This window comes from Polyodon spathula, chromosome 15 (genome assembly GCF_017654505.1).
Source record: "Polyodon spathula isolate WHYD16114869_AA chromosome 15, ASM1765450v1, whole genome shotgun sequence".
NCBI classification, from domain to species: Eukaryota; Metazoa; Chordata; class Actinopteri; order Acipenseriformes; family Polyodontidae; genus Polyodon; species Polyodon spathula.
Window position 1 is genome coordinate 33,977,984 of NC_054548.1, and position 26,973 is coordinate 34,004,956.

At 42.4% G+C, this 26,973-nt stretch overlaps 1 protein-coding gene across 4 annotated transcripts in view; it reads right to left on the bottom strand.

Annotated features, from left to right (window-relative positions):
• slc46a3 (solute carrier family 46 member 3) overlaps positions 1-12,310 on the bottom strand; it is a 33,144-nt gene extending 20,834 nt beyond the window's left edge. For 2 of the 4 annotated variants that reach the window (XM_041272217.1, XM_041272219.1), the window contains exon 1: positions 12,134-12,310. The gene's annotated coding sequence lies outside the window, so the exon portion shown is untranslated. Of the gene's footprint in view, positions 1-10,008; positions 10,055-10,544; positions 10,574-12,133 lie in introns of those variants that run through there. The other 2 variants (XM_041272220.1, XM_041272221.1) reach the window with 2 other exon arrangements.
• Positions 12,311-26,973: the final 14,663 nt, after the last annotated feature.

Sequence of the window (26,973 nt, forward strand, 5' to 3'; positions counted from 1 at the left end):
GAACTTCTGTGCATTGGACTACACAACAAAATGAACAACTGATCAAACAAAACAGACACAAAGGTGAACATCTGTTTAAAATAAAAGAGTGATTCAGTATATAAAAAATACAAACTGCTAATTATTTGATCTTTTACTGTATTTATTTCATGTAAAGGTATTCATGACAGGCATAAGAGACTCATTGATCAGGCTGCAGCTGGCTGATATGGGTCTACATATAAATATACTGTAGGTGTAGTTTTGTTGAAAGTCCTCATATGTCTCAACATTTTTTTTTTTTTTTTTTTGGTTAAATGGATAACAGAAACTTTTGGACCTGCTGAAACCTTAAGCAATTCTCTTCTCTCCACTTTGACTACTACAATGGCAAAACATCAGGACAGAATTTTTTCAGTAGAAAACAAAAACAAATGTTGATAAAAATAACAGTGTGCCTCATGTACTCCAGTATCTCTAGTGTGCTTTAGAATCACCTGCTGTTTTTGTTGGCTGCAGTGAACAACAACAAACTGCCAGCAGTTTAACACATAAAGAATGTTGTTTTACAATACATACTGCAACTGGAGTTGATCATGAAGCACTCAAAAACAATGTGAAGCTCACACATCATGAACGGATCACTATCCTACAGAACAAGGGTGCCCCAAGTACAGCCCAACAACCCCTTTAATGCGGAACAAAGCACCCCTGCAATTTAACCTTATACGTGGCCTGCAATAAATGGAGCAGTTGCTAAGCACTTGATTTACAGCAGCCTTTACAGAAGAGGAGCCCAAAGCAGTTTGTTGATATTAAGCAGCAGGCAGGAGAGCAGAATTACGTACAAACTTGCATAATAATATAGAAATATATTTTTACACGTACTACGCATGAACACTAATGACAGACTAACGCAACGGTTTTTATGTGCACCCAGTTTGTGAGATAGCAAGCAATGGCAGCAAAAAACTGCAAGAGCTTCAAACATTTCAAGCCCAGAAACATATTTTGTAATTGAGACGGAGGGCATTGGTGTCATGAAAGACTATAAATGTTAAACGCTACTACAAAACAAAACACGCAGCATACAATCAATATGTGGGTGAGCAGAAGAAAAGGTGGGCGAAGAGTCTTTGCAAGGAATCAACAATGCAGCAATATATACAGCTCTGGAAAAAATTAAGAGACCACTGCAAATTTTTCTTAAATCAGCATCTCTACATAAGAACATAAGAAAGTTTACAAACGAGAGGAGGCCATTCGGCCCATCTTGCTCGTTTGGTTGTTAGTAGCTTATTGATCCCAAAATCTCATCAAGCAGCTTCTTGAAGGATCCCAGGGTGTCAGCTTCAACAACATTACTGGGGAGTTGATTCCAGACCCTCACAATTCTCTGTGTAAAAAAGTGCCTCCTATTTTCTGTTCTGAATGCCCCTTTGTCTAAACTCCATTTGTGACCCCTGGTCCTTGTTTCTTTTTTCAAGCTGAAAAAGTCCCTTGGGTCGACACTGTCAATACCTTTTAGAATTTTGAATGCTTGAATTAGGTCGCCACGTAGTCTTCTTTGTTCAAGACTGAACAGATTCAATTCTTTTAGCCTGTCTGCATATGACATGCCTTTTAAGCCCGGAATAATTCTGGTCGCTCTTCTTTGCACTCTTTCTAGAGCAGCAATATCTTTTTTATAGCGAGGTGACCAGAACTGCACACAATATTCAAGATGAGGTCTTACTAGTGCATTGTACAGTTTTAACATTACTTCCCTTGATTTAAATTCAACACTTTTCACAATGTATCCGAGCATCTTGTTAGCCTTTTTTATAGCTTCCCCACATTGTCTAGATGAAGACATTTCTGAGTCAACAAAAACTCCTAGGTCTTTTTCATAGATTCCTTCTCCAATTTCAGTATCTCCCATATGATATTTATAATGTACATTTTTATTTCCTGCGTGCAGTACCTTATACTTTTCTCTATTAAATGTCATTTGCCATGTGTCTGCCCAGTTCTGAATCTTGTCTAGATCATTTTGAATGACATTTGCTGCTGCAACAGTGTTTGCCACTCCTCCTATTTTTGTGTCGTCTGCAAATTTAGCAATTTTGCTTACTATACCAGAATCTAAATCATTAATGTAGATTAGGAATAGCAGAGGACCTAATACTGATCCCTGTGGTACACCACTGGTTACCACACTCCATTCTGAGGTTTTTCCTCTAATCAGTACTTTCTGTTTTCTACATGTTAACCACTCCCTAATCCATGTACATGTGTTTCCTTGAATCCCAACTGTGTTCAGTTTGAGAATTAATCTTTTGTGCGGGACTTTGTCAAAAGCTTTCTGGAAATCTAAATAAACCATGTCATATGCTTTGCAATTATCCATTATCGATGTTGGCAGCCATTCCATTCCAGTGTCTGTTGAATTCCAACACAGGCACACCTCATTCTACTGAATGAGATACTGATTAGGGGATCACCTGAACCAAATCTTATTTAATGAGGAAAAGTATAAAAACCACTCCTGTGGTCATCACTATCCTCTTGCAATAGGACCAGCTGGATGGCAAAACAGTGCTAGTAGTACCTCAAAAGTAATTGGAATCAGAAAATTACTACTGACCATGCCCAAAGAGTTGAAAAGGAAAGTTTTGAGTGAGGAAAAGAAGGGTTCAATTCTGGCTTTACTGGCAGAGGGATACAGTGAGAGTCGAGGTTGCTTCCATCCTTAAAATTTCAAAGACGGCGGTTCATAAGAACAAGGTCAAGCAGCACACATTGGGGACAACAAAGCTACAGACTGGCAGAGGGCGAAAACGACTCTCCACTGACCGGGATGACCGCCAACTCATTCGAATGTCACTCAGCAACCGCAGGATGACATCAAGTGACCTACAAAAAGAATGGCAAACGGCAGCTGGGATGAAGTACATGGCGAGGACGGTTCGAAAACAGGCTCCTAGGGGCAGGGCTGAAGTCGTGCAAAGTTAGAAAAAAGCCCTTCATCAATGAGAAGAAAAGAAGAGCCAGGCTGAGGTTTGCAAAAGACCATAAGGATTGGACCGTAGAGGACTGGAGTAAGGTCATCTTCTCTGATGAGTCCAATTTTCAGCTTTGCCCAACACCTGGTCGTCTAATGGTTAGACGGAGACCTGGAGAGGCCTACAAGCCACAGTGTCTCGCACCCACTGTGAAATGTGGTGGAGGATCGGTGATGATCTGGGGGTGCTTCAGCAAGGCTGGACTCAGGCAGATTTGTCTTTGTGAAGGACGCATGAATCAAGCCAAGTACAAGGTTGTCCTGGAAGAAAACTTGCTTCCTTCTGCTCTGACAATGTTCCCCAACTCTGAGGATTGTTTTTTCCAGCAGGACAATGCTCCATGCCACGCAGCCAGGTCAATTAAGGTGTGGATGGAGGACCACCAGATCAAGACCCTGTCATGGCCACCCCAATTTCCAGACCTGAACCCCATTGAAAACCTCTGGAATGTGATCAAGAGGAAGATGGATGGTCACAAGCCATCAAACAAAGCCGAGCTGCTTGAATTTTTGCGCCAGGAGTGGCATAAAGTCACCCAACATCAATGTGAAAGACTGGTGGAGAGCATGCCAAGACGCATGAAAGCTGTGATTGAAAATCAGGGTTATTCCACCAAATATTGATTTCTGAACTCTTCCTAAGTTAAAACATTAGTATTGTGTTGTTTAAAAATGAATATGAACTTATTTTCTTTGCATTATTCGAGGTCTGACAACACTGCATCTTTTTTTTGTTATTTTGACCAGTTGTCATTTTCTGCAAATAAATGCTCTAAATGACAATATTTTTATTTGGAATTTGGGAGAAATGTTGTCAGTAGTTTATAGAATAAAACAAAAATGTTCATTTTACCCAAACACATACCTATAAATAGTAAAACCAGAGAAACTGATAATTTTGCAGTGGTCTCTTAATTTTTTCCAGAGCTGTACATACATACATACATATATATATACATATATACATATATATATATATATATATATATATACTATATATATATATATATATATATATATATATATATATATATATATATATATATATATATATAATATATATATATATATATATATATATATATATATATATATATATATATATATATTATAATATATATAACATAACAATAGTCTTCTTTAAAGTATTTAAAGATACAATTGATTATTTCTGAGGCAGTGGGTACAGCAGTGTTTACTTGTGATAACTCAACCCTAGCCAGTGACAACTTACTTGACTGGAAATGTACAATACCCATCGCCTCAATAGTAATTGATTGTAGATTAAAGGAGCCTAAAAAACAGTCCACCCCACATACCGTGCAAGCAGATTGCAATGATATTCTTCACAATTTATTGAATGACTTATTATAGTCACTGACAACATGAATACATGGTAATAATTTCATTTTACAATGTATTGAATTGGATGTTACTGTCATTGGCATAGTTAATGAATGTCAAGACTACCATTATTTTTGTATTATTACTTTTATCAACAATAGTAATATAGTAAATGGTTTGACACTTTTCATTTATTGAACTGAGTGTCACTAGCAACAGGAACACATGCTAATACCTTTGGTTAATGTTTCTACACGTTATTGACAGAGAAATGTACACATTTATTAAGTTTGTAATTTATTAAACTGAAATACTAGCAACACAAATCCAGACCTGTCAACTCCTTATTTGCCAGGACGTTTTTTTGAACACTTCTCCCGGACAACTCCCAGGATAGATTTTCTCCCGTATTTTGCTCAAAACTCTACTGTTAAACCCTGTAACAGGGAGAGATCTGTGCTGACTCTGCTGGCGTGTTCACGGGCTGCAGGAAGAGGGCGGCAGTCACCCAACAACCGCCTGTGAGTCATGGCAGTGACACGGGGAGGTGGGAAAGTGGGTGTGTGGACTTTCCCCCTCTCTGAATGGCTGAGAGGCGGGTCTTGGGTGATTGTTGGTCCTATAAAATAACGCTCTGTTGTTTCCTCAGGTCTGCCCACTTAGACGCGCTAAGAGTGCGGAAGCTTTGATTCGGGACCGGGAATCAGCCGGGAGAGAAATAAAGATTCACACAGAGAGAGAGCGGGGAATCCTTGGGCAGACCCCGGCGTATTGTGAAAGAGCAGGCTAGATAGCCGATAGAGTAGGACGGTGATCCGGGTCGTGCGGGTAGCGGCGACCGGGATAACGCTGCCGAGTGCAGCACCTTTTATTTGTAGTTTTGTTACTGTTTTGTTTTCCCTTGTTCTTTTCACCGTCTGTTTTCATTATTATTTCTTTGAGCACCTGCGAGTGCATTTGCTGTTTGCGTACCAGCTGTGGTATTTCCGTGGTGCTGTCTATCATCGTTGATAGGCAGCCCACGGTCAACAGTGCCCTCTACCGGAGAAAAACAGAACCGATCTAAAATAAAACTGGGCACCTGTGTGGTGTTTTCAAGTACACCTGTCTGTCTCCTAGTCAGTGAATTACCCACACCCCTTCCACAAACCCCTTTTCATTTCAAAAACGTCACCTGCTTGAAAATCAGGTTTTTCATGATTATCTATGCTTTTAACTGTATAAACTTATCTATAAACACTTAATATTTCATTATATGATAAGTGTACTTATATAAGCTGATAATCACAAGTGAATTGCATTCCAAAATTAAATTTTTAAATGAAAATGTAAATCTTGTCAATTTCAATGAAATGGTCACCCAAAGCAAGGGCATTTCAGTCTGAAGCCAAAGTCAGTTAAAAGTCTAAAATGTGTATAACATGGTGTTAGAACACTGGCCTAAGTATAAAAGTGTCTTTGTTATATGTTCTCTGAGTTAACTAGCATGTTACCTAATTAACCTTTTGTCACCAATTATTGTTAACAGGTGAGGGTCCATGATTACTATAAATATAGGTAGCATAGGCACAAGTTTGTCATTCCTGAATGTAAGGGAGCACAAAATGGTGTGCTCAATTAAGCAAAAAAAAAAAAAAAAAAAAAGACAGTCTGCAATTACTTTAAGAAATGAAGGTCAATCTTTAAGACAAATCGAAAGAATTTTGCAAGTGTCTGTAACTGCTGTGGCAAGACCATCAAAAAATTTGAAGAAACTGGCACTCATAAGGACCGAACAAGGTCAGGCAGGCCAAGGGTGATCTTAGAATAAAAGAACAAGTTCATTAGAGTCACAAGTCTGCGAAACCGGCGATTAACTGCCCCTGAAATACAAGCTCAGCTAAATGCTACTAGAAGTACAGATGTTTCAACATCAACTGTTCAGAGGAGATTGCGTGAAGCTGGCCTAACTGGAAGAATTGCTGCAAAGAAACCATTGTTAAGAGTACAGAATAAGAGGAAGAGACTTGACTGGGCCAAAAAACACAGAAACTGGACGTTTGAGGAGTAGAAGTCGGTCTTATGGACCGACAAGTCAAAATTTGAAATATTTGGGTCCAACTGCCAAGTATTTGTAAGACGCAGAGAGGGTGAGCGCATGAGTTCTGCATGTGTGATTCCCACTGTCAAGCATGGAAGAGGCAGTGTCATGGTCTGGGGTTGCTTTGCTGGTGACAGAGTTGGTGATCTTTACCAAGTCCATGGCAAGCTCAACCAGCATGGCTATCATAGCATACTTCAGAGGCATGCCATTCCATCAGGATTATGGCTGGTTGGGCAGTCCTTCACTCTTCCGCACGATAATGACCCGAAACACACCTCAAAGTTGTGCAAGAACTATCTGGCGAAGAAGGAAAGTGAAGGACAACTCAATCTAATGACCTAGCCTGCCCAGTCTCCAGACCTCAATCCCATAGAATTTGTATGGGACGAACTGCACAGAAGAGTCAAAGCAAAGCTACCCACAAGTGCCCCACCTCTCTGGGAATTGCTGCAGAAGAGCTGGAAAGACATGTCGGGTGATTTCCTTTTGAAATTTGTTAACCGAATGCCTTGTGTTTGTGAGGCTGTTATCAATTTTTTTGAACATAGCTTTGATACTTCTTATGTATTCAACCCCTGTGCTGTGGATGCTCCCAGTTTGCACAGATAAAAGAAATTGCCCAAACGAGGACACAATTACCTTACCATTGGCCTCCACCTGTGAACCACCCAGGCACTGCCAAGAAAAGGCCATCCTTCAAAACTCAGCGCTCAACCAAGAAGGAGACTTGTGAGAGAAGCCACAGAGAGTCCAACAATCACTTTGAAGGAGCTACAGAGTTCAGTGGTTGGGAGTGGAGTAATGGTGCACCAGTCAACCATATCAAGAGCTCTGCAGAACACTGGCCTGTATGGGAGGGTGGCAAGAAAGAAGCCATTACTCAAAAAGTACCATCTGAAAGCACGTCTGGAGTTAGCCAGAAAGCATGAGAGTGTACCAGCTGCGATGTGGGAAAAGGTTTTGTGGTCAGATGAGACCAAGATAGAGCTTTTTGGCCAAAACTCAAAACGTTATGTGTGGCGCAAACCTAACACTGCCCACGCCTCAAGACACACCATCCCTACAGTGAAGTATGGTGGTGGCAGCATCATGCTGTGGGGATGCTTCTCATCAGCAGGGACTGGGCATCTTGTTACAATTGAAGGAAGAATGGATGGAGCAAAATACAGGAAAATACTGCAAGAGAATCTGCTTCAGTCTGCTAAAAAACTGAAGCTTGGGAGGAAATTCACCTTTCAGCAGGACAATGATCCCAAGCACAAGGCCAAAGCAACATTGGAGTGGCTCAAGAACAAAAAGGTGAATGTCCTACAGTGGCCCAGTCAAAGTCCTGATCTCAATCCCATTGAGAATCTGTGGCACTATTTGAAAATTGCAGTCCATAAGCGTCATCCAACCAACCTGAACAACCTGGAGCAAATCTGCAAAGAAGAATGGGCCAAAATCACTCCGACACTGTGTGCAAAGCTGGTACATACTTACCCCAAAAGACTTAAAGCTGTTATTGCAGCGAAAGATGGCTCTACCAAATATTAATGTGTGGGGGTTGAATACTTATGCAAGCAAGATATTTCAGTTTTTTTATTTTTCTTAAAAATATTTCCCAACATAAAACCAATGTCACCTTACAATAATTGATTCTGAGTTTCAGTGTTTTAAAATAAAATATCGAACAGAACGAAATTTCAATGTACCATTTGTAATTCAGTAATATGAGAGAATTGGTCAGGGGTCTGAATACTTTTGCAAGCCACTGTGTGTGTGTGTGTATGTGTATATATATATATATATATATATATATATATATATATATATATATATATATATATATATATATATATATATATATATATAAATGCAAATTTCAAGCTTCTTGAACAACAACATTTTCTCACATAATCCTAACAACATTGGAAAATGGCATATTTTCTGTAAATTATGCCAGACTGATTTTAATGGAGGGAACATGGGAGCAAGAATGATGTTTGCAGTAAGCCTTGAGACCACACAAAAAAAAAAAAAAAAAAAGCACTTAACTTAATCACATCTTTCGTTCCCCAAGGAAAAACGGAGATCAAGATCGTTACATATGCAGAGACCTTTACATGTTGTGACTAGTTAAGCAAATCTGACTGTAGTAGACATGTTCCCAGAGTCACAAACTGCAAAGTATTCTGCAGAAAAGTCTAAAAGTCACTCAAATAGTGAAATGCGTTTCTATTAAAATTGCTTTTAGAAATGCAGATCGATTGATAACATGTGTTTATATACAGAGATAATGTATGCATAATTAAAGATAGTTGACAATGACAGTGGCATTACTGATTCGCCACATGTGCAGTGTAATGAATAACGTTGCAATACCATGTTGCTGTGTATTTTGGGTTTAATTATTTTTTTATGATGGACTTACTGAATTTTGAGCTTTTTTTTCTTTTTATAAAAGTAGCTGTCATAGCTCGTCTTTTAGGTTTGTTGTGTGATTTGAAAGTAACAACGCCAAGTGAGTATGCTTTACTGTTGTGCAAAATCAACTACAGTGGACCTTTTTAGCTGCTGCCAAATCAGCCACCTACAACAACTACTACTACAATACAATAAGAACCACAGGAGCCAAGAGAGAATTTGATTGTGAAGCATGTCATGGTTGTTTTTCTGTTTGATATTTTTCCTTTTTAAAAGCAATTAGAAGGAGCAATGTATCACAGTCCATCATTCTAAGAAATAATAAAGTGGAATAGTTTTATGCTTTTGTCTTATGTAGTTATTCACTTCAGTTCAGGCCACTAAGATTTCAGTTTACAAAAGCTCCCTTATTTTGAAAACTCAGTGTTGACAGGAACGCAAATAAATGCACTTGAAATTTGCAAACCATGCCATTTGGTCACATTGTAGGCCCATGATCCCACAGTAGCCTTGCAATGCGGCCACCTGCTCTGTAAACTTTGGACACCCCTGCTACAGAACAAGACTGTGTACCCAGCAGGATTTACAATTCCCATTAAAACAGTACAAAAAACAAGCTGGGCAAGTTGTTAAAAGGCTAAAGTTACATGCGATGGTTTTGTATCTGAAATCGAAAGGTGGAAAGAAGTGAAAGGACAGAAATCATATTGCCTCTGTAAAGGAAATTATCCATGACGCCAACTCAGTGTAGTTCCCAGTATCTTCACAGTCTTAAAACTGCTGTTGGCCTTGTCTGTGACAACATGTTCAGGTGAACGTAGTGTCTCTGCGCAAAACTGATTAATTCTCTTCTGGTTCGTTTTCATAAATGAAAGATGTCTGACAAAAGTGATAACACGATGGATAGTGCTCCTGAGCATACAATTGTTACACCATCCAGTATGAAAAGCAAATACTGGCGTCATTTTGGATTTTGGATCATTGGAGGACAGATTGAAAATAAAAAAAATGTTGTATGTAAATTATGCAAACGCCCACTTGAGTGCAGCGAAATACACGATAAGGAGGAGGGATCAGAAACAGCTGGGCCTTCATGTCCTAAACTGCCACGAACGACAGTGTTTTTTCAACAAACTTCTGCTGCTTCACTTACCCAGTCAACGAAGTGAAGCAATTACGAAATCTCTTGTAAAATTCATCTGCAAAGATATGAGACCCATCAGCATTGTCGAGGGTGATTGTTTCAGGGAATTTTGCAGTGAAATGGAGTCAAGATACCAAATTCCGAGTCGCACATCAATTTCAAAGAACATAGTTAAACTGTATGATACCACTCGTGCAAATGTAAAACAAATACTGCATGATTGTAAGGACATTGCTTTAACTACAGATGGTTGAACCTCCTTAGTCACCGATGCTTATGTTACCGTAACAGCGCATTGCATTACTGATTCTTGGGAACGGCAAGATTTTGTTCTGCAAACCAAAGAGCGTCGAGGAAGTCACAAAGCAGAAAATGTTGCAGAGTGTATTTCAGAAATTCTGGATGATTTTAATATACGAGTCAGTAATTGCTGTCACTACTGATAATGCACTGAACTACGTCAACGCAGTAGAAAGACATCTCAATTTGATCAACCTTGCTGTACGAAAGGGACTGAATACTGGACCGATCGAAAGAACACTTACCCGACTTAAGATTTTCTTAGGACTGCAAAATAGTTCATCAGCTTCCACCACTCAACCGAGAGCAAACCTGACTGAGGGGTGCAGAGGTGAGGATGTGACTAAAACGTGTCAATAAAAACAATGCAATAATAAAATGCAGGTTCTCCCAAGTTCACGACGCAACACAGAACTGTATACAGTCACTGGGGATCAGGATTGTGGTGGAAATACACTAAAAGGTGTTGTAGTCATGCTAGATTTGCTCTAAATGTTTTATGGTAAGCATGTTGTAAACTTTGTGTTGAAAGGATTTTTGTTTTACTTAAATAGATAAGCAGGTGTTGATGCTGGCTTTGTTCAATTAACATGTTTAACATAATAGGAACTGAATGCATGCGCATACAGGGGTTACAGTTTAGTTCAATAAATATCAGCACCCCCACTATAAAAACTGTTCCAGCACCACTGCCAGCACTCCTAGTTCCCGCGCCGCTGAACTGGACTGAGTGTTCTGTGATTGGTTGTTTATGTTCTGTTGTTAAGCACACTGGACAGGCCCGCGAAAGGATGCATACAGAACTGTTCATGTGACTGGGTTCACTGTTCACTAAACAACACCTGAGAGGAGAAATAACTGTATGGCTGAAGACCAATAACAATGTATCTGTTCATGTTTTTGTTGATTATTTAAGGGAGCCTGTGTGTTCCATAAATGCTGGAGAACTGTTACTGTCCCTGTGGAACCGAGTGCCAGAAATGCATTTTGGCCTCTGATGTAAAAACGGAAACAACTGTCAAGGTATGTTCCTACCCTGCCACTGCCTGGCCTGGAGCACCAAACGGGTTTAAACACTTTATTTTTTATTTACCACTACACAACTGGTTATTTCGTACATAAACCACTCGCCCCAATCTAGTTTACTGGGCATTCTCCTGCGGCGAATAAAAACTCTATTCCACAAACGTCATTCGATATCCTCTATTTATGCCTGAGAATTATCACTAAAATTTTTCGTCTGCAAAAAGTAGGGAAGTATCTTTTTAACATGACCGGGGGGGGGGGGGGGGGGGGGTATTGTGTGCCTGCAGCTCAAACGATTATATTTGGAAAGGCAACTGTCAAGTTTCTAATGAACTGGAGTGCATGGAAGTGTTAACTATTAATATGCAATTTACAGTAGTTAACACGAATGTGGTGCACTGCAACTTTAAGGCATGTGTGTGACAAGGCCTTAACGCTGTAACTAGCACAGTGACAGTCTGTCAAACAACGCCACGAAACGTCTGCAACGTCGTTGTTGGTAATATAACAGTCATGATTCTACTTGTCAAACAATTCATATATTTATCCTGATCCCTAACTTACTTAAACGAATCATTGGTCGCTGGACCCCATTCTTTTACTGCAGTGAATTTACACATTTTACCAAGTATATTCTTCAAAAACATAATCTTAAAACGACTATAAAACACGTGACCCCAAAAAAACAACCATGCACTACCTTATTACATCAAAGAATAAGGAATATTCCGTTCAACTGTTCCAATCCACACTCAAAGCGAGTGTACTGCATAACAAGTAAGCAAGCAACAAACTACCGTACACTTACCTTAGCTTTTCAGCTCATGTGCAGTAATTTAAATATGCCGAAGTATGTGTAGGATTCTTCTTTGTTGTTGTTTTGCTTACATTCTCGCCAGTCTCGTTAGTGCGTTTAATGTGGTACACATCCTTTCTTATTCATCCAAGATCCCTGACATAAAAACACCGTACGCTTGGCATTGGGACCCCGCCCTTCTGTTCTCTAATAGGGCTGCTCGGATATTCAAAAAACAGTTGGACATACATTGGTTGGTTACAATGCCAATCACAAGGAGGCGGTCTTGTTGAGTAATTTTGTTGGATACCGGCTTGTTATCACATTAGTTTGTCACAACAAGAGCTTTGTTTTCGAGAATACGGTGAACTACAGGCAAAATGTTTTTGTTGAGAAATAGAATGCTACGTTAATTAGCAGTATAATGTGAAAAAGGCACTCCATAATTTAATAAAATAATAACATATATCTTTGGATAGATTTCTGTATACTAGAAAAATATACTTCTATAACTCTGTAGAATATTTCACACAATGTTTGGCAGTACATTATTATTAATCTAGGAAAACGTGCTGTTTGACGGTCTCCCTGTATTATCCAGCAGATTTCATTCGACTTTATATGTAGGGTGATGCAAAACTTTTGGCCATAGCTGTAGTTGTACCTTTAACAGCCAGCTCTTCACTTTATACCTCTGTTTGCATCATTTGTGTCAGTAATGTATTTACTGACCCCGCTACATTTTTGAAGTACCAAAATAGTTTCATGCTGCTTAAGATGCGACTTGAAGGGATCAGCAGGTAGAGTGTTTATTAAAGTTTGGGATGAGGAGGAATCTCTTTCTTCACTGCTCCCTTTTCACCTAAAATGTATAATTCAAGGCATTATTATTATTATTATTATTATTATTATTATTATTATTATTATTATTATTATTATTATTAATAATAATAATAATAATAATAATAATAATAATAATAATAATGTAAACCACTTATGCAACAAATTCAATGTTTTTATTTACATTAGGACCCTGTATTCTCCTTGTATATTATATCAATATAAATATTACATTAAATAATTTACATTTGCATATTTTAATGTTTTTTCCATAGGCTTATACACTTATTTATTTTGTTCATTCAACTGTTCAAACTGAATAAATAAGGAAATATTCTTCATATAAAATATAAAATACAGGCAAGAATGGAGCTGCTCCAGAACCACAGCTCTGGCTCCATGCTCTGGAGTGCTCCAGCATCCCCAGCTCTAGCTCCAGCTCCACAGCACAGCTCAGAACACTGGCAAGCTCCACGAAGGCTCCACGGCTCCATAGCCAGAGCAGAGCCAACGCTATTCTGTAGTACTGCAAAGAAAGTATGGAGTTAGCTGTGTGCATGGAGATTACTAGGCATCCCAAACTGGCAGAAAAATTGATGTATAATAATTGGGCACATATATATATATATATATATATATATATATATATATATATATATATATATATATATATATATATATATATATATATATATACCTTATCACACGCAAAGTCATCATAGATGGTCAAGTATGTGTGTGTGTGTGTGTGTGTGTGTGCTGGATGTCATAATCTGAAATGTTAAGGTTTTTACAAGACAATCAAAGTAACAATTGTTACTTTAATTTACAGCAAAGCCATCAAACTAAATATGGAGGAGGAACTGAAACTGAATATCTTCCCCTTGTGTCAGCTGAGACTGGTTCTGTTATTGAAGTTTAAAGAATGATGTGGTCAACAATATTTCATTGTTAAAGCAAAGCAAAATTAATAAAGAAAAAAAAACTTGAGGATCTGATGAACTTTTCATGCCGGGTTGATCTGGAATAAAAACTCAGTTTGGGATTCTTGCATGTTGGATTAAGATTTGGTTCATTTTGAAACGATTCATGTCAGATTTGTTGCTTTTTGTACTGCTTTTTAATTCTTTAATGAATAGGATAAAGCAAAGGCAAAATACTACATGAAATGAACAGGTACATGTCATTCTACTTTTATTCACAATATCATCTCAACTCCAACAGTTTGTCATTCATTTTTATTGTCCTTCCGCTGTAATATACCCCTCGATATAACGAACAACAGGCATGGACCCTGACAGATTTGTTATAGCAAGGATGTACTGTACCATTTATATTACCATTAGGTATCATGCATAGTGCTCCAAAATACCATTTGAAATCCAAATGGTATACTGTGACCGGGATGGCTTGGTGGTGACGTCAGACCAGGAAGATAATGGACACAGATGTTCATGCCATCGCTCCAGCAAAGGCAGGTCTGGCGCATTCCAGAAGTGGCGCTGTCACTAGCAACAATAATGCTGCCCTCAGCACAGGACGCTCCGGCAGTAGCAGAGGGGCTGGGCATTCCGATAGTGATGGTGGCACTGGCAGCAGTACTGCTACCCTCAGTGTGGGACACTCCAGCAGTGGCGCTGCATCCTCCGGTAGTGAAGTTACTGCAGGTGGAGGTGGTCTTCTCACCTCTCTCCCCTTCTCTGTAGCCGGCAGCTCCCTTTTTTTGGCGAACTGGCCTCCCTGGGCAATGGCAGGCTCAGCAGCCCTAGGCATTGCAGGCTTTGTAGGACAGTGCAGGGGTTGACCCTTGGGAGGTAGCTTCAGCTCCTCTGGTGGTGGTGGCAGGAGCAACAAATGGCCTCCCTCTTGCAGTGGAGGTGGGAGCAGCAGGTTTTCTCCACCTGGCAGCAGAGGCGGGATAGGTAGGTTGGTTTCCCTCTGGTGGCGAATGTGGGAGCAGCAGGTAGTCTCACTCTATCACTCTATTCCTCTTCGGCGCAGGTGGCTGATGGGGCCCGTGCACGAGGCCGCACATGGTGGAGTGCCGGGGCTAAGCACATGCGAAACACCACTTCTCCCCTTTTATGCAGGTGAGGTGTATTGGACCGTCTGCGCCGATGGTAAGACCTTCAGATGGATCCACTCCTCCGTTGTCTCCACCTCACCCCGATCGAAGGCCTTCATAAAGAGGGGGTCTTCCCAGGGGCATACGTCCTAGAGGTGCCCATGCTCCAGGCATGCAAGGCACCATGGAGCCCCTTCGGCTCTCAGCTGCCGCTGATGTTCATGCCATTGCTCATCCCACTTTTATTTTTGCCAAACTTCACACGAAAACCCCCCCCAAAAAAAAAAAATATATGTACCCGCAGTACTTTTCCTGGCCTGAGTCTGTGGAGGTGCTTTCATGCTACATATTGACACCATAGGTGACCAGGATGGAAAGGTGGTGACGTCAGACCAGGAAGACAATGGACACAGTACTGCAAGTGAAGCACTACTGCGTATGTTCATTTCAAAACAAAACAAAACAAAACAAAATAAAGGGCACGATGACCTAAAGAAACAGACAAAACAAACACTGAACAAATGCCAAAAACAAGTATTGTGCTGGTCTTTCCAGTACAAGTAGCAATTGTTTACTTTCTTTACATTTCTTTCTCCCGTCTCTCTCTCTCTCTCTCTCTCTCTCTCTCTCTCTCTCTCTCTCTCTCTCTCTCTCTCTCTCTCTCTCTCATGTTCATTCCTCTGAACACCCAGCCCTGAGTGAGAGATATGTGTCTCTTTTAAGCAGCTGTGCCAAGATTTGACTGCTTATTAATTATTTAATTGAGTCCAGGCACAGTCTGCACGTGAACTACTTGTGAAACACGAGTGCCAAAATACATTTACATTTTAAATCATAATAATATCACACCCTGTGCACAAATACATACATACATAATAATACCACCCTCCATGTACCAATATATAAATACATAATAATACCACACCCCACACACCAGTACATACATACATACATACATATATACATACATAAATAATAATAGAACATCCTGTGCACCAATACATACATACATACATACATACATAAAACGTGAAATACGCACAGGAGCGTGGGACCCTGCCAAATATACAAATGGTAATATTTCATGGTAAACTCCAAAGGTACTGAACAAGGTGGTTGATAATAGAGCAGTGACTTATGAAATAATCTGCTTGTTTAAAAATAATAAAATAACAACAACATATGTCTCTGTGTCTATTTAACTAACATACGGGGACTGATCTGTGATCAAAATTCATCTGTAATACTGTAGTATGTATTAAACATGCCATTAACTTAAATAAGTACATAACAAGGATTTAAACTTCCTGTGTCAGCAAAGAAAACAAAATATTTTGAACACCAAAAGGTGAGTCAGTGATATTTTATCACTCCTTTAAATTATCTTTTGTAAACAGGGACTTGTAGTAAAACAAGATATAATTTGCCTTTGTAAGCCAAATCGTATGTCCCCGGTGAGCTTACCACTCGTACTTCTCTGGTCAGTGTTACTGACTTGCTTTCCCCTGTGTGCATAAATTGGATTTAAAAGTCTCCATATTCTTTAGTCATTCCGATCCAGTATGTATCTGATGTGAACAATGTGTTCTGTTTTTGGTAAGGAACACTGAAACTGACAGTATGAGAGGTGACACAATAGACAGATGTATGAATTGGAAATAGGGTCGTTTTTATTATTTCTTTTTAAATTGTTCTCACAGAACAAACACTTTTCATAAAAAGAAAATAAACAAAAGAAACTTGCCCACTTGGGCCTAACTAGATTTCTTGAGGGCCCAATGCTCGACCTTGCTTGAGCTACTCTAAGTGCAAGTAAAAACTCAATAATAAACATAAACAGTTTGAGTCCAGTCCAGGTTTTCCTGGTCACCACCGGGTTAATTGAATTTCCAGACACAGATCCACACAAGGTAAATAACACATTCACAAGTAATTTTGTAATCCACAAGTGATTTGGTTATAACTGTAGTTCATTCTTTTTTCTGTTCTCTCCAAAAAGAGTTTGGCGCCCCTCTGGCCTATACAGGAACAGCAGGTAAGCTTAGGTTAAAAATACAGTTCCCTTTCAATCTCAAAATGTCAACCATTATGAGTTGGGAAATGACCCTTGTGTTACATGACCTGAGCACATATTTAAAAAGCTACAGTACCTGATAGGCCCGGTGTGACCACGTGTCTGTTGCATTCTGGAACATGATGCTACGTCACACAGCAACCTTCGCCATTTGATTCCTCACTCCAACCTGAGCAGACATGTTTTCAATTGTTCCATTTTCATGAGAATCTCTTTTTCTTCGGAGACCGTCTTTGAAATAAAAGTCCCTCGCTATTCCTCCTTGGAAGCCGACTTGCCACTTCCTTTGGATGCAACAGTAGTTTCTCTTATAGTCAAAATCACATGGCTGTGTGGTTTTGGTGGCTGAGAAGCGGCAGCTGCTGTTTCCAGCCTCGTTCATTCTAGATTTTGACCTCCACAAATTGTTTTGTGTCTAGGTTTCTGGTCCGCGTTCACGCGTTGTGCCAAACCAAGTTGTATTTTTGTTTTTGGATCCCCCCCCCCGGGCCGGGCCTGGTAGCTACGGGTCAGCAGCTTATAGCACATTAACCCAGTGCATAGCACTTCATGCATAGCATTTTGGGTCTTTTTCTGTGGTAAATAGCACTCCCGTGCATAGTACCCCATACATCCATCGGTACTCCATGCCTTGTGCATTACCTGGTGCATAGCTCTCCCGTGCATAGCCCCGGTACACTCAGCACCCCCATTCATTGTACTGCTTTGCATAGCATCCTCGGTGCCCCACGTATTCATCTGGATTAACCCAGTGCATAGCTCCTCTGTGCATAGCCCCGGTACACATAACACTCCTGTGCACAGCACTCCCATGCATCCTTATTCACTTTCTCAGTGTTCCTGTGCTGGGTACACATTTGTACTTAGCACTACCGTGCACAGCACCAGTGTCTTACCCTGTGTACGGTACTGGTGCATAGCACTCCCGTGCAGAGCACCCCGCACATTTATCCATCCATACAATGTCGTTCCACGATTGTGTAAGATGTGGGGCTCTGATCATGTCTGTCGAGCGTGGGCAGATCCCACCTTTTGTGCTGTGTGTGCCAGCTTTCAGAAGAGGGCTAAAATGGTAGACCGTGCTGAAGGTTGTTCCACCTCTTCTGGCTTTCCATGGCCTTTGCTGACACTCTTCAGGAGCCCCTCGCATGAGCCATCTGCGAGCTGCAGTGCTCGGTCTGTGTCTCTTTCTCTGGAGTACAAGACCAAACAACCAATGCAGATGTGTCAACCTTACGGGCACAAATGACACAGCTAACAAGCATGGTTGCAAATTCGCAGTTGCAGTCGTTGTTGGAGCATCTTGTCAATTTGACAGCTCCTCCTGCACCCACTCCGGCTTTTGGGGTACTAGAGATCACCTCAGCTCCAGTACTGGTCCCTCCTCTCCCTCAGTCTCAGCTGATTGAGGAGGAGCAGGAAGATTTGTTGTCCCTGGCCACCTCCATGGAGGAAGGCGAATTCGAAGGGGGAATGAAGGACCCCTCCTGTTTAGAGAGCTCCCCGTCTGAGACCTATATGGCTCCTAGTGGTTCGCTGGCTGACAAGCTAGCAATCCTTGTGAGCACAGCTGCTGCCTCGGTCCTGATCCTTTGGACTGAGGCGACCCAGGCTCACCGATCGGTTTTTGAAACTTCAGTGTCGACTACACAGCGCTGTAAGCCCCTCCCAGTCCTCCCAGATTTTGTGGAGGAGTTGCAGTCTTCGTGGGGCAGCCTAGTATCAGCACCCACTTGCTCCAGACGGGTGGAAGCATGTATGCCCTCCAGGACACGGAGAAGCTAGGGCTCCAGCATTTTCCGCCCATTGATTTTGCGATGGCTGCCTTAGTGCAGACACAGACTATTTCAAGGTTGTCCCATGACTTCTCCTGCCCAAATAAACAGTGTAGGGTCACTGAGACACACTTAAAAAGGGCATACAGCATGGGGTACTGGCAGCAAGACTAGCAAACACTGTGTACAATTCGCAGCTACTGCAGGACCTGTTAGCCCAGCCTTCGCCTCATATTATTAATGAGCTGAGGCTGGTGAATGACCAGCTGCTCCACATCGCTCGGCACAGTGACCAAGTTAACGGTGGTAACCTAGGAGCCCTTGTGGTTCCACGACGCCAGCTTTGGCTCTCCCAGGCCAGGGTCCCAGACACGGACAAAGTGTCCCTGCTCAACGCGCCCATCTCCCCTGGCTACACCTTCGGGCCAGCCGTGGAAGAGATGCTGCAGCTGCTTCCGTGACCCACACATATCCAGCACCAGGGGCAACAGCAATTGAGACCCAGAGTTGCTGCACCACAGATCATTGTGCTTACTGTCCCGGTGGCCTGGGTCAAGCAGGCAGTAACCCAACTTCACGTCCCAATACGTCCTAGCCACAGAAAGTGCCTCCGCTTCGCCTTTCGGAGCAGAGAGTATGAGTTCTGTGTTCTGTCATTCGGTGTGTCTCTTGCTCCCAGGACTTTCTCCAAGTTCATGGATGCAGTTCTGGCACCCCTGCGGTTGCAGGGGGTCAGGGTCCTCAAGTCGCGGGAGCAAGCCGTGTTTCACACGGCTCTAGTGATTGAGCATCTTACCTGGCTGGGGCTCACACTCAATCTGGAGAAGAGCACCCTGCAGCCAATGCAAGTGACGGATTTCCTGGGGATCCGGTTGGATTCCCACTCCATGCTCGTTTCCCTGTCGGCGGACAGGGAAAGAGCATTGCAAGCCTGTCTGTCCCTTTTTTATCTCAGACAGTCAGTGCAGGTGGTTGCTACGTCTGTTGGCTGCAACCTCATCTGTCCTCCCTCTTGGTCTCCTCCATATGCGCCTGTGTAAGGGTGGTGGGTAATTCACTGACACACGGGAGACAGAAAGGTGTACTTGAAACACCGCACAGGTGCCCATTTTTATTTATTCAATTTCTTTTTTTTTTCCGTTCAATGATTTATTTTAGACCACAGGGGGCGCTGTTGTCTATGGCCTGACTATCAGCAATGGTAGACAGGTCCACAGAATACCAATGCAAACAATTCAATAAACAATTCAGTAAACAATTCAAGTGCGGGCGCACCAGCAGGTGCTCAAAAGAATAATCAAAAACAAAAGGCGAAAGAAACAGGGAAAAAATAAAACACAGTAATAAAACTGCAAAATAAAGGTGCTGCACTTGGCACAGTTACCCTGACCATAGCTATTCGCACGACCCGGGTCTCTGTCCTACGCTCACTACCTCAGCTTGCTTCCTATGCCTGTTTGTGGTCTGCCCAAGGTTTCCCCACTAGTAATATTTTTATTTTCTTCTCTTTGGGTTTCTTTCTTTTCTGACCTTTCTCGGTCCTGGACCAGAGCTTCCGCTAGCTTGTTGTTTCATCTTAAAGAGGAAGAGCTGAGGGAACAACAGAACGTTATTTTATAGGGCTAGCAACCCCCCCAAGGCCTGCCACTCAGAAAGAGGTAGAGCCCACACACCCTCTCTCCCACCCGTGTCACTGGCATGACCGACAGGTGGATATTGTAAGGCTGCTGCTCTCTTCCTGCAGCATTATGAACACACCAGAAGAGTTAGCACAGATCTCATAGGAGTCCACACATTGCCTTGCTGTATGCCTTCCCCCCTCTAGCGCTGATACCGTCCTTCCTGGAGAAGGTACAGAACGAGGACGCGAGGGTCCTCCTGGTTGCGCCACACTGGCCCAGGAGGCTATGGTTTGCCGCTCTGAGCCAGCTCATTCAGGGACAGCCGTGGCGGATCCTGCTACGCAGGGACCATCTCAGTCAGGATCTGGGCCATCTGTGGTACCAGGACCCCAGGTCAGTCCAGCTGGCCCCTGAACGGAAGTGTCTGAATGCCCCCGGACTCCGTTATAGCCACACTACAGAATGCTAGAGCCTCGTCAATGAGGTCCCAGTATTCTTATAAACAGAGGATTTTCCAGGAGTGGTCCTCCTGCTCCATGTCAGTTGTTTTGCAGTTTCTGCAAGACCTCCTAGAGGAGGATAAATCCCCCTCTACGTTGAAGGTGTACCATGCTGCCACATCAAAATTGACTCTCTGTCTCCCGGAGCTCATTTTTTGGCAGTGCAGTTTTTAAAAGGAGCTAGGCAGCTCCAACCTCCCTGTGGCAGAGCAGAGCTCTGCCCTTTATAGACTGGCAGGGATGGGGTTAAATTCCCCTACCTGTCTGGGTTTATTGTGTTCAGGTGGCTGGGGTTGATTGGAGTAATTAACGATCAATCAGCACCCAGCCACCTGACATAAAAGGAGGCCTCAGCTTCCCATTTGGGAGAGGAGGGAGCTGAGGAAGCAAGCTAATGGTTGTGCTTGCTGTTTTTTTAATTAAATTTTCTGATCCAGTGAAGGTATTGCCCAGCCTGGAAACCTTTATTTTGTGAGTTTTGCTTTGTTATATGTGTTTGAATATCTTTGTTTTGGCCCTTGTGCCCTTTTATTTTGTGCTTATTTGTTAATAAAAGTATTATTTTTTTGAACTGCAGTCTGTCTCTGGGCCTCTATCCACTCGCTAGCCTGTCACACTTAGTGTCAGGGTGGGATATAGTACCTCCAGGAGGCTCAGAGCAGTACTGCAGGGTTTTTTGGGATTATTTTTGGAACTTTTGGAACAATTTTTTAAAGATAAAAGAAAGAAATGGGAAAGAAGAGCAGAAAGTGGCAACAGACACCACAACAGCAGGAGGAGGTCGGGAATGACAGCTGGGAGGTTTTTTTTGAAGAGCCTCGCGCAGTGTTGTGCCCCGGCTGTGGAACGTATGGACACACGGTGGCTATCTGCCCCACGCAATACGAGGGGGAGGTGCCATCGCTGCCACCCCGAGAGCCAGAGATGGAGGAGCTGCCGTCCGGAGAGCCAGAGAGGGAGGAGCAGCCGTCCGGAGAGCCAGAGAGGGAGGAGCCGCCGTCCCGAGAGCCAGAGAGGGAGGAGCCGCCGTCCCGAGAGCCAGAGAGGGAGGAGCCGCCGTCCCGAGAGCCAGAGAGGGAGGAGCCGCCGTCCCGAGAGCCAGAGAGGGAGGAGCCGCCGTGAGCCGCCGTCCCCGAGAGCCAGAGAGGGAGGAGCCGCCGTCCCGAGAGCCAGAGAGGGAGGAGCCGCCATCCTGAGAGCCCAGAGGGGAGAAGCCACCGCTGCCAGAGCCGAGAGGGGAGGAGCTGCTCTCGAGGACTGGAGTTGGACACCCCGGCCTTAGCCTGTGTATAGTCCGACCTCAGTTCTCATGCCAGAGAGGTCAATCATGGCAGGACTGTTTTTCTTCTGAGTTTTCGTTCTGCTGGAGGTTTGTTTTGTTTAATTAACAAGAGCTTTGTTGTTTGTTTCCAAGCTGTTTAGCTGGGTTTGTCAGCCACTGTAGCAGGTGATTGCTAAAGCCTGGAGCCGGTTTGAATGCGTCAAGTTACTGATGGTTTTTTTTTTCAAGTTCATTTTCTTTTTGTAAGGATTGTTTTGTTTTTTTCTCATTGTCTTCCAAAGAGGATCTGCAAGCATACAGGTACCCAGGAGTTTGCTGGTGATAGTTCCTTTTCTTTATATTTGTTGCAGGACTGTTTGTTTTTGTTTTGTTTTAGCAGTGGAGGTTTTCTGTTTTGTTTACTTTTTGGTTTTCTTTCTGCTCTGCTTTGTCTTCTATTTTTATTTGCAGTAATAATTATTTTAACCAATAAATGTTTGAGGTCATCCTTTTTTTTCTGTAGTGTATCTTTTGTGATCTTGCGTCCTTGATGCGTCCTTTCCCTTTATTAGTAAATAGTTTATATTTAATGCAGGGAGGTAATCTCTTCCTAGTGATTAGTTGTGTGCTACGGATTTTTCAGTTAGGCTTGTGCCAGGGTAAGGCTTGTGGCTGCTTTGGCTCACTGCAACAGCTTGGGTATACATTTCCCAACTTGTAATGGTTGACATTTCGAGATTGAAAGGGAACGTTAGGTTATTTACCATAACCCTGGTTCCCTGAAAAATAAATGTCAACCATTAAATTTGCGAGGTCACTAGATCGCCTTCATTAACCCACAGTAGTTTTATGCTGTGGAGCTATTTCTGGAATTGGGAATGCACACCCAAACTGGGGCCCCCCACTGTCTCCATTGTGTGTAATAGTGAGAGATGTTAGCGTTCCTAGGCTTACTTTGTCCTCTTAAAAATCAATTCCCCCAAATAATTTTAGCTCCCGTTGTAATTGGAAGGGTCCCTGTGACAGGCTGGCAAGTGGATAGAGGCCCAGAGACAGACTGCAGTTCAAAAAAATACTACTTTTATTATAAATAAACACAAAATAAAAGGGCACAAGGGCCAAAACAACGGCATTTAAGCCAAATAGAAAGACACAGAACAAGACTTACAAAAATAAAGGTTTCCAGGCTGGGCGATGCCTTCACTGGAACAGAAAATACAAAAAAAAAACCCCACAAAACAGCAAACCAAAAAACAGCAAGCACAAACACCAGCTTGCTTTCTCAGCTCCCTCCTCCCCTAATGGGAAGCTGAGGCCTCCTTTTATGTCAGGTGGCTGGGTGCTGATTGATCGTTAATTACTCTAATCAACCCCAGCCACCTGAACACAATAAACCCAGGCAGGTAGGGGAATTTAACCCCATAACTGCCAATTTATAAAGGGCAGAGCTCTGCTCAGCCACCCCCCCCCCCCATGTACAAAGTACACAGGCCACAATCGGCCAACTAGCCCCCCCCCCCCCAAGGGTCATGTTATGGTGAGCCCCCAAGCCTTCTTTGGTTGAGGGGGCCCTGGATCTCCAAGGAAGTATGGCGATGCTATCATGGGACATGGACCCTCCAGCAGATGCAGCACTGGCAGGGAGGCAGCACCCCTGGACAGCACCTCCCCCTAGCAGTGTCAGACCCTCCGGTGGCGTCGGACCCTTTAGTAGCGCTGGACACATTAGTGTCGTCCACATTGGTAAAAACAACATCAGAAGAGACAGGCCAAAATACCTGCAAAACAAATTCAGAGAGCTAGGAAATTAAAAGAGAAAACCAAAACTGTGGTATTTTCTGGTATACTACCGGCACCTTGCAAAGGACCATATGGACAACTGGAAATAATTAATCAAAACGCATGGCTGAAGACGTGGTGCACACGGGAAGGCTTCAACTATCTTGATCATTGGACCACATTCTACAACGAGGACTATCTGTATAGACGGGATGGACTTCACTTAAATAACAAGGTCTACTTGGAGAAAAGATCCTCGAGCAGGTTCAGAAGCATTTAAACTAGAAAGGAAGGGGGGAGAAATCAACAAAAAAACAGAAGGGAGACCACATCAAAACAAGAACAACAACTCAGGTAAGACAACCATTAAATGTATTTATCTAAATGCTAGAAGTATCAGAAACAAAATTCTAGAACTTGAAGCTACTGCACTAACAGGTAACTATGATGTGATAGGTGTTACAGAAATGTAGTTGTCTGAGAGTGATGGGGACGAATATAATATTTGTGGGTATACACTGTATAGGAAAGACAGGCAGGACAGAAGAGGAGGAGGAGTAGCGCTATACATAAGAAACAGTTAAACCTGGACAAAGAAAATAAAACCGAATCAATATGGGTCAGAATAACTGACAAAAATTCAAAGGACATAATAATAGAAGCATGCTATAGACCGCCAGATTCAGACAGTGAGCACAATAATCTGTTATACAATGACATTAGAAATGCGTGTAGCAAAGGAGAAGCCATACTAATGGGGGATTTCAACTTCCCCTAAATAAAATGGGAAAACCCGCTGGGTAGCACGAAGGATGAAATAGAAATGGTGGAAATGACAAATGACTGCTTCCTAACACAATTTGTCAAGGCACCGACTAGAGGGGAGGCATGCCTCGATTTAGTCTTTTCAAATAACGAAGATAGAATAACTAAAACAGAGGTCAGAGAACCACTGGCAAACTCAGACCACAACATGGTCTCATTTGAAGTGTTTTTTAAATCCCCAAAAGTAAAGACTAAAGCTAAGGTTTACAATTTTAGAAAAGCAAACTATGAAGGCATGAAACAGAGACTAACAGAAGTAGATTGGAGTAAAATAAAGAAAACACCCACAGAAGAAGGATGGTTGTTCTTCAAAAATGTAGTACTAGAGGCGCAAAACAATTATATCCCTAAAGTAGACAAATCTAAATGTAAAGCTAAATTGCCAAAATGGTTTAATAGATCAATTAAAAAAAATATTCAGCGAAAAAAGGCACTTTACAGAGCATTAAAAAAGGACCAAAAAGAAAGTACGCAGAAAGAGTACACAGAACTGCAAACGCAAGTCAAAAAGGAAGTTAGAAAGGCCAAGAGAGAAATAGAAATGAACATTGCTAAGGGAGCTAAAACCAATTCCAAAATGTTTTTCCAATATTACAAAAAAAAAAATAAACTCTTAAAATAAACAAATCCCCTGGGCCGGATGAGATCCTCCCAGTAGTACTCAAAGAAATGAAAGAAGTAATTTACAAACCGCTAACCAAGATCATGCAGCAGTCTCTTGACACAGGGGTGGTACCGACAGACTGGAAAATTGCAAACGTAATACCGATCCACAAAAAGGGAAACAAAACTGAACCAGGTAACTACAGACCAGTAAACCTGACTTCTATTATATGCAAACTTATGGAAACTATAATAAGATCCAAAATGGAAAATTATCTATATGGTAACAGGGTCCTGGGAGACAGTCAACATGGTTTTAGAAAAGGGAGAGCGTGTCTAACTAACTTGCTTGATTTTTTTGACAAAGTCCCGCACAAAAGATGAATTCTCAAACTGAACGCAGTTGGGATTCAAGGAAACACATATACATGGATTAGGGAGTGGTTAACGTGTAGAAAACAGAAAGTACTGAGGAAAAACCTCAGAATGGAGTGTGGTAACCAGTGGTGTACCACAGGGATCAGTATTAGGTCCTCTGCTATTCCTAAACTACATTAATGATTTAGATTCTGGTATAGTAAGCAAACTTGTTAAATTTGCAGACGACACAAAAGTAGGAGGAGTGGCAAACACTGCTGCAGCAGCAAAGGTCATTCAAAATGACCTAGACAAAATTCAGAACTGGGCAGACACATGGCAAATTACATTTAATAGAGAAAAGTGTAAGGTACTGCACGCAGGAAATAAAAATGTACATTATAAATATCATATGGGAGATACTGAAATTGGAGAAGGAATCTATGAAAAAGACCTAGGAGTTTTTGTTGACTCAGAAATGTCTTCATCTAGAAAATGTGGGGAAGCTCTGGTGGCGGAGGCGGGGACGGCAGCCCGTCTCCCTCTGGTGGCGGAGGCGGGGACGGCGGCAGTGGACCCTCGGGAGGCGATGGCAGCAGCGGACCCTCGGGAGGCGACCCTAGGAGACAAAAAGGAGACACCAGCAGCCCCAGGCGACGTAGAGCAGCATGCAACCCCAGGTGATCCAAATGTGGCATCACTGAGCGGAGCGGGCGTGGCATCCCTGGGCGGTGCAAGGCGGGCATCCTTGGTCCATGGCTTCTCCCCTCTGGGCTCTCAGGATGACAGCTCCTCCCCTCTGGGCTCTCGGGATGGCGGATCCTCCCTCTCTGGCTCTCGGGACAGCGGATCCTCCCTCTCTGGCTCCACCCTCTGTTTGAATGACTGGGGCCTCTCCCATGTCTACCGCCAGGTAATTAACGACCATGAAGGCAACCTCTGGGAAGGACGCCGGGTGATGTTGTTCCTCCCTCTAATAAAAAAAAAAAGTGTGTTCTAGAAAGTTCTAGAAATGCGTTCGAGTTCATCTTCGCCCTTGCCCTATAATAACCCTGTATCTTATATAACTTGTTTTTGTCACGTTTATATAACTTGTTTTTGTCAGAATGTTCTAGGGAAAGGGATGGTTTATTCAGAGGGCCGAGCCTCGA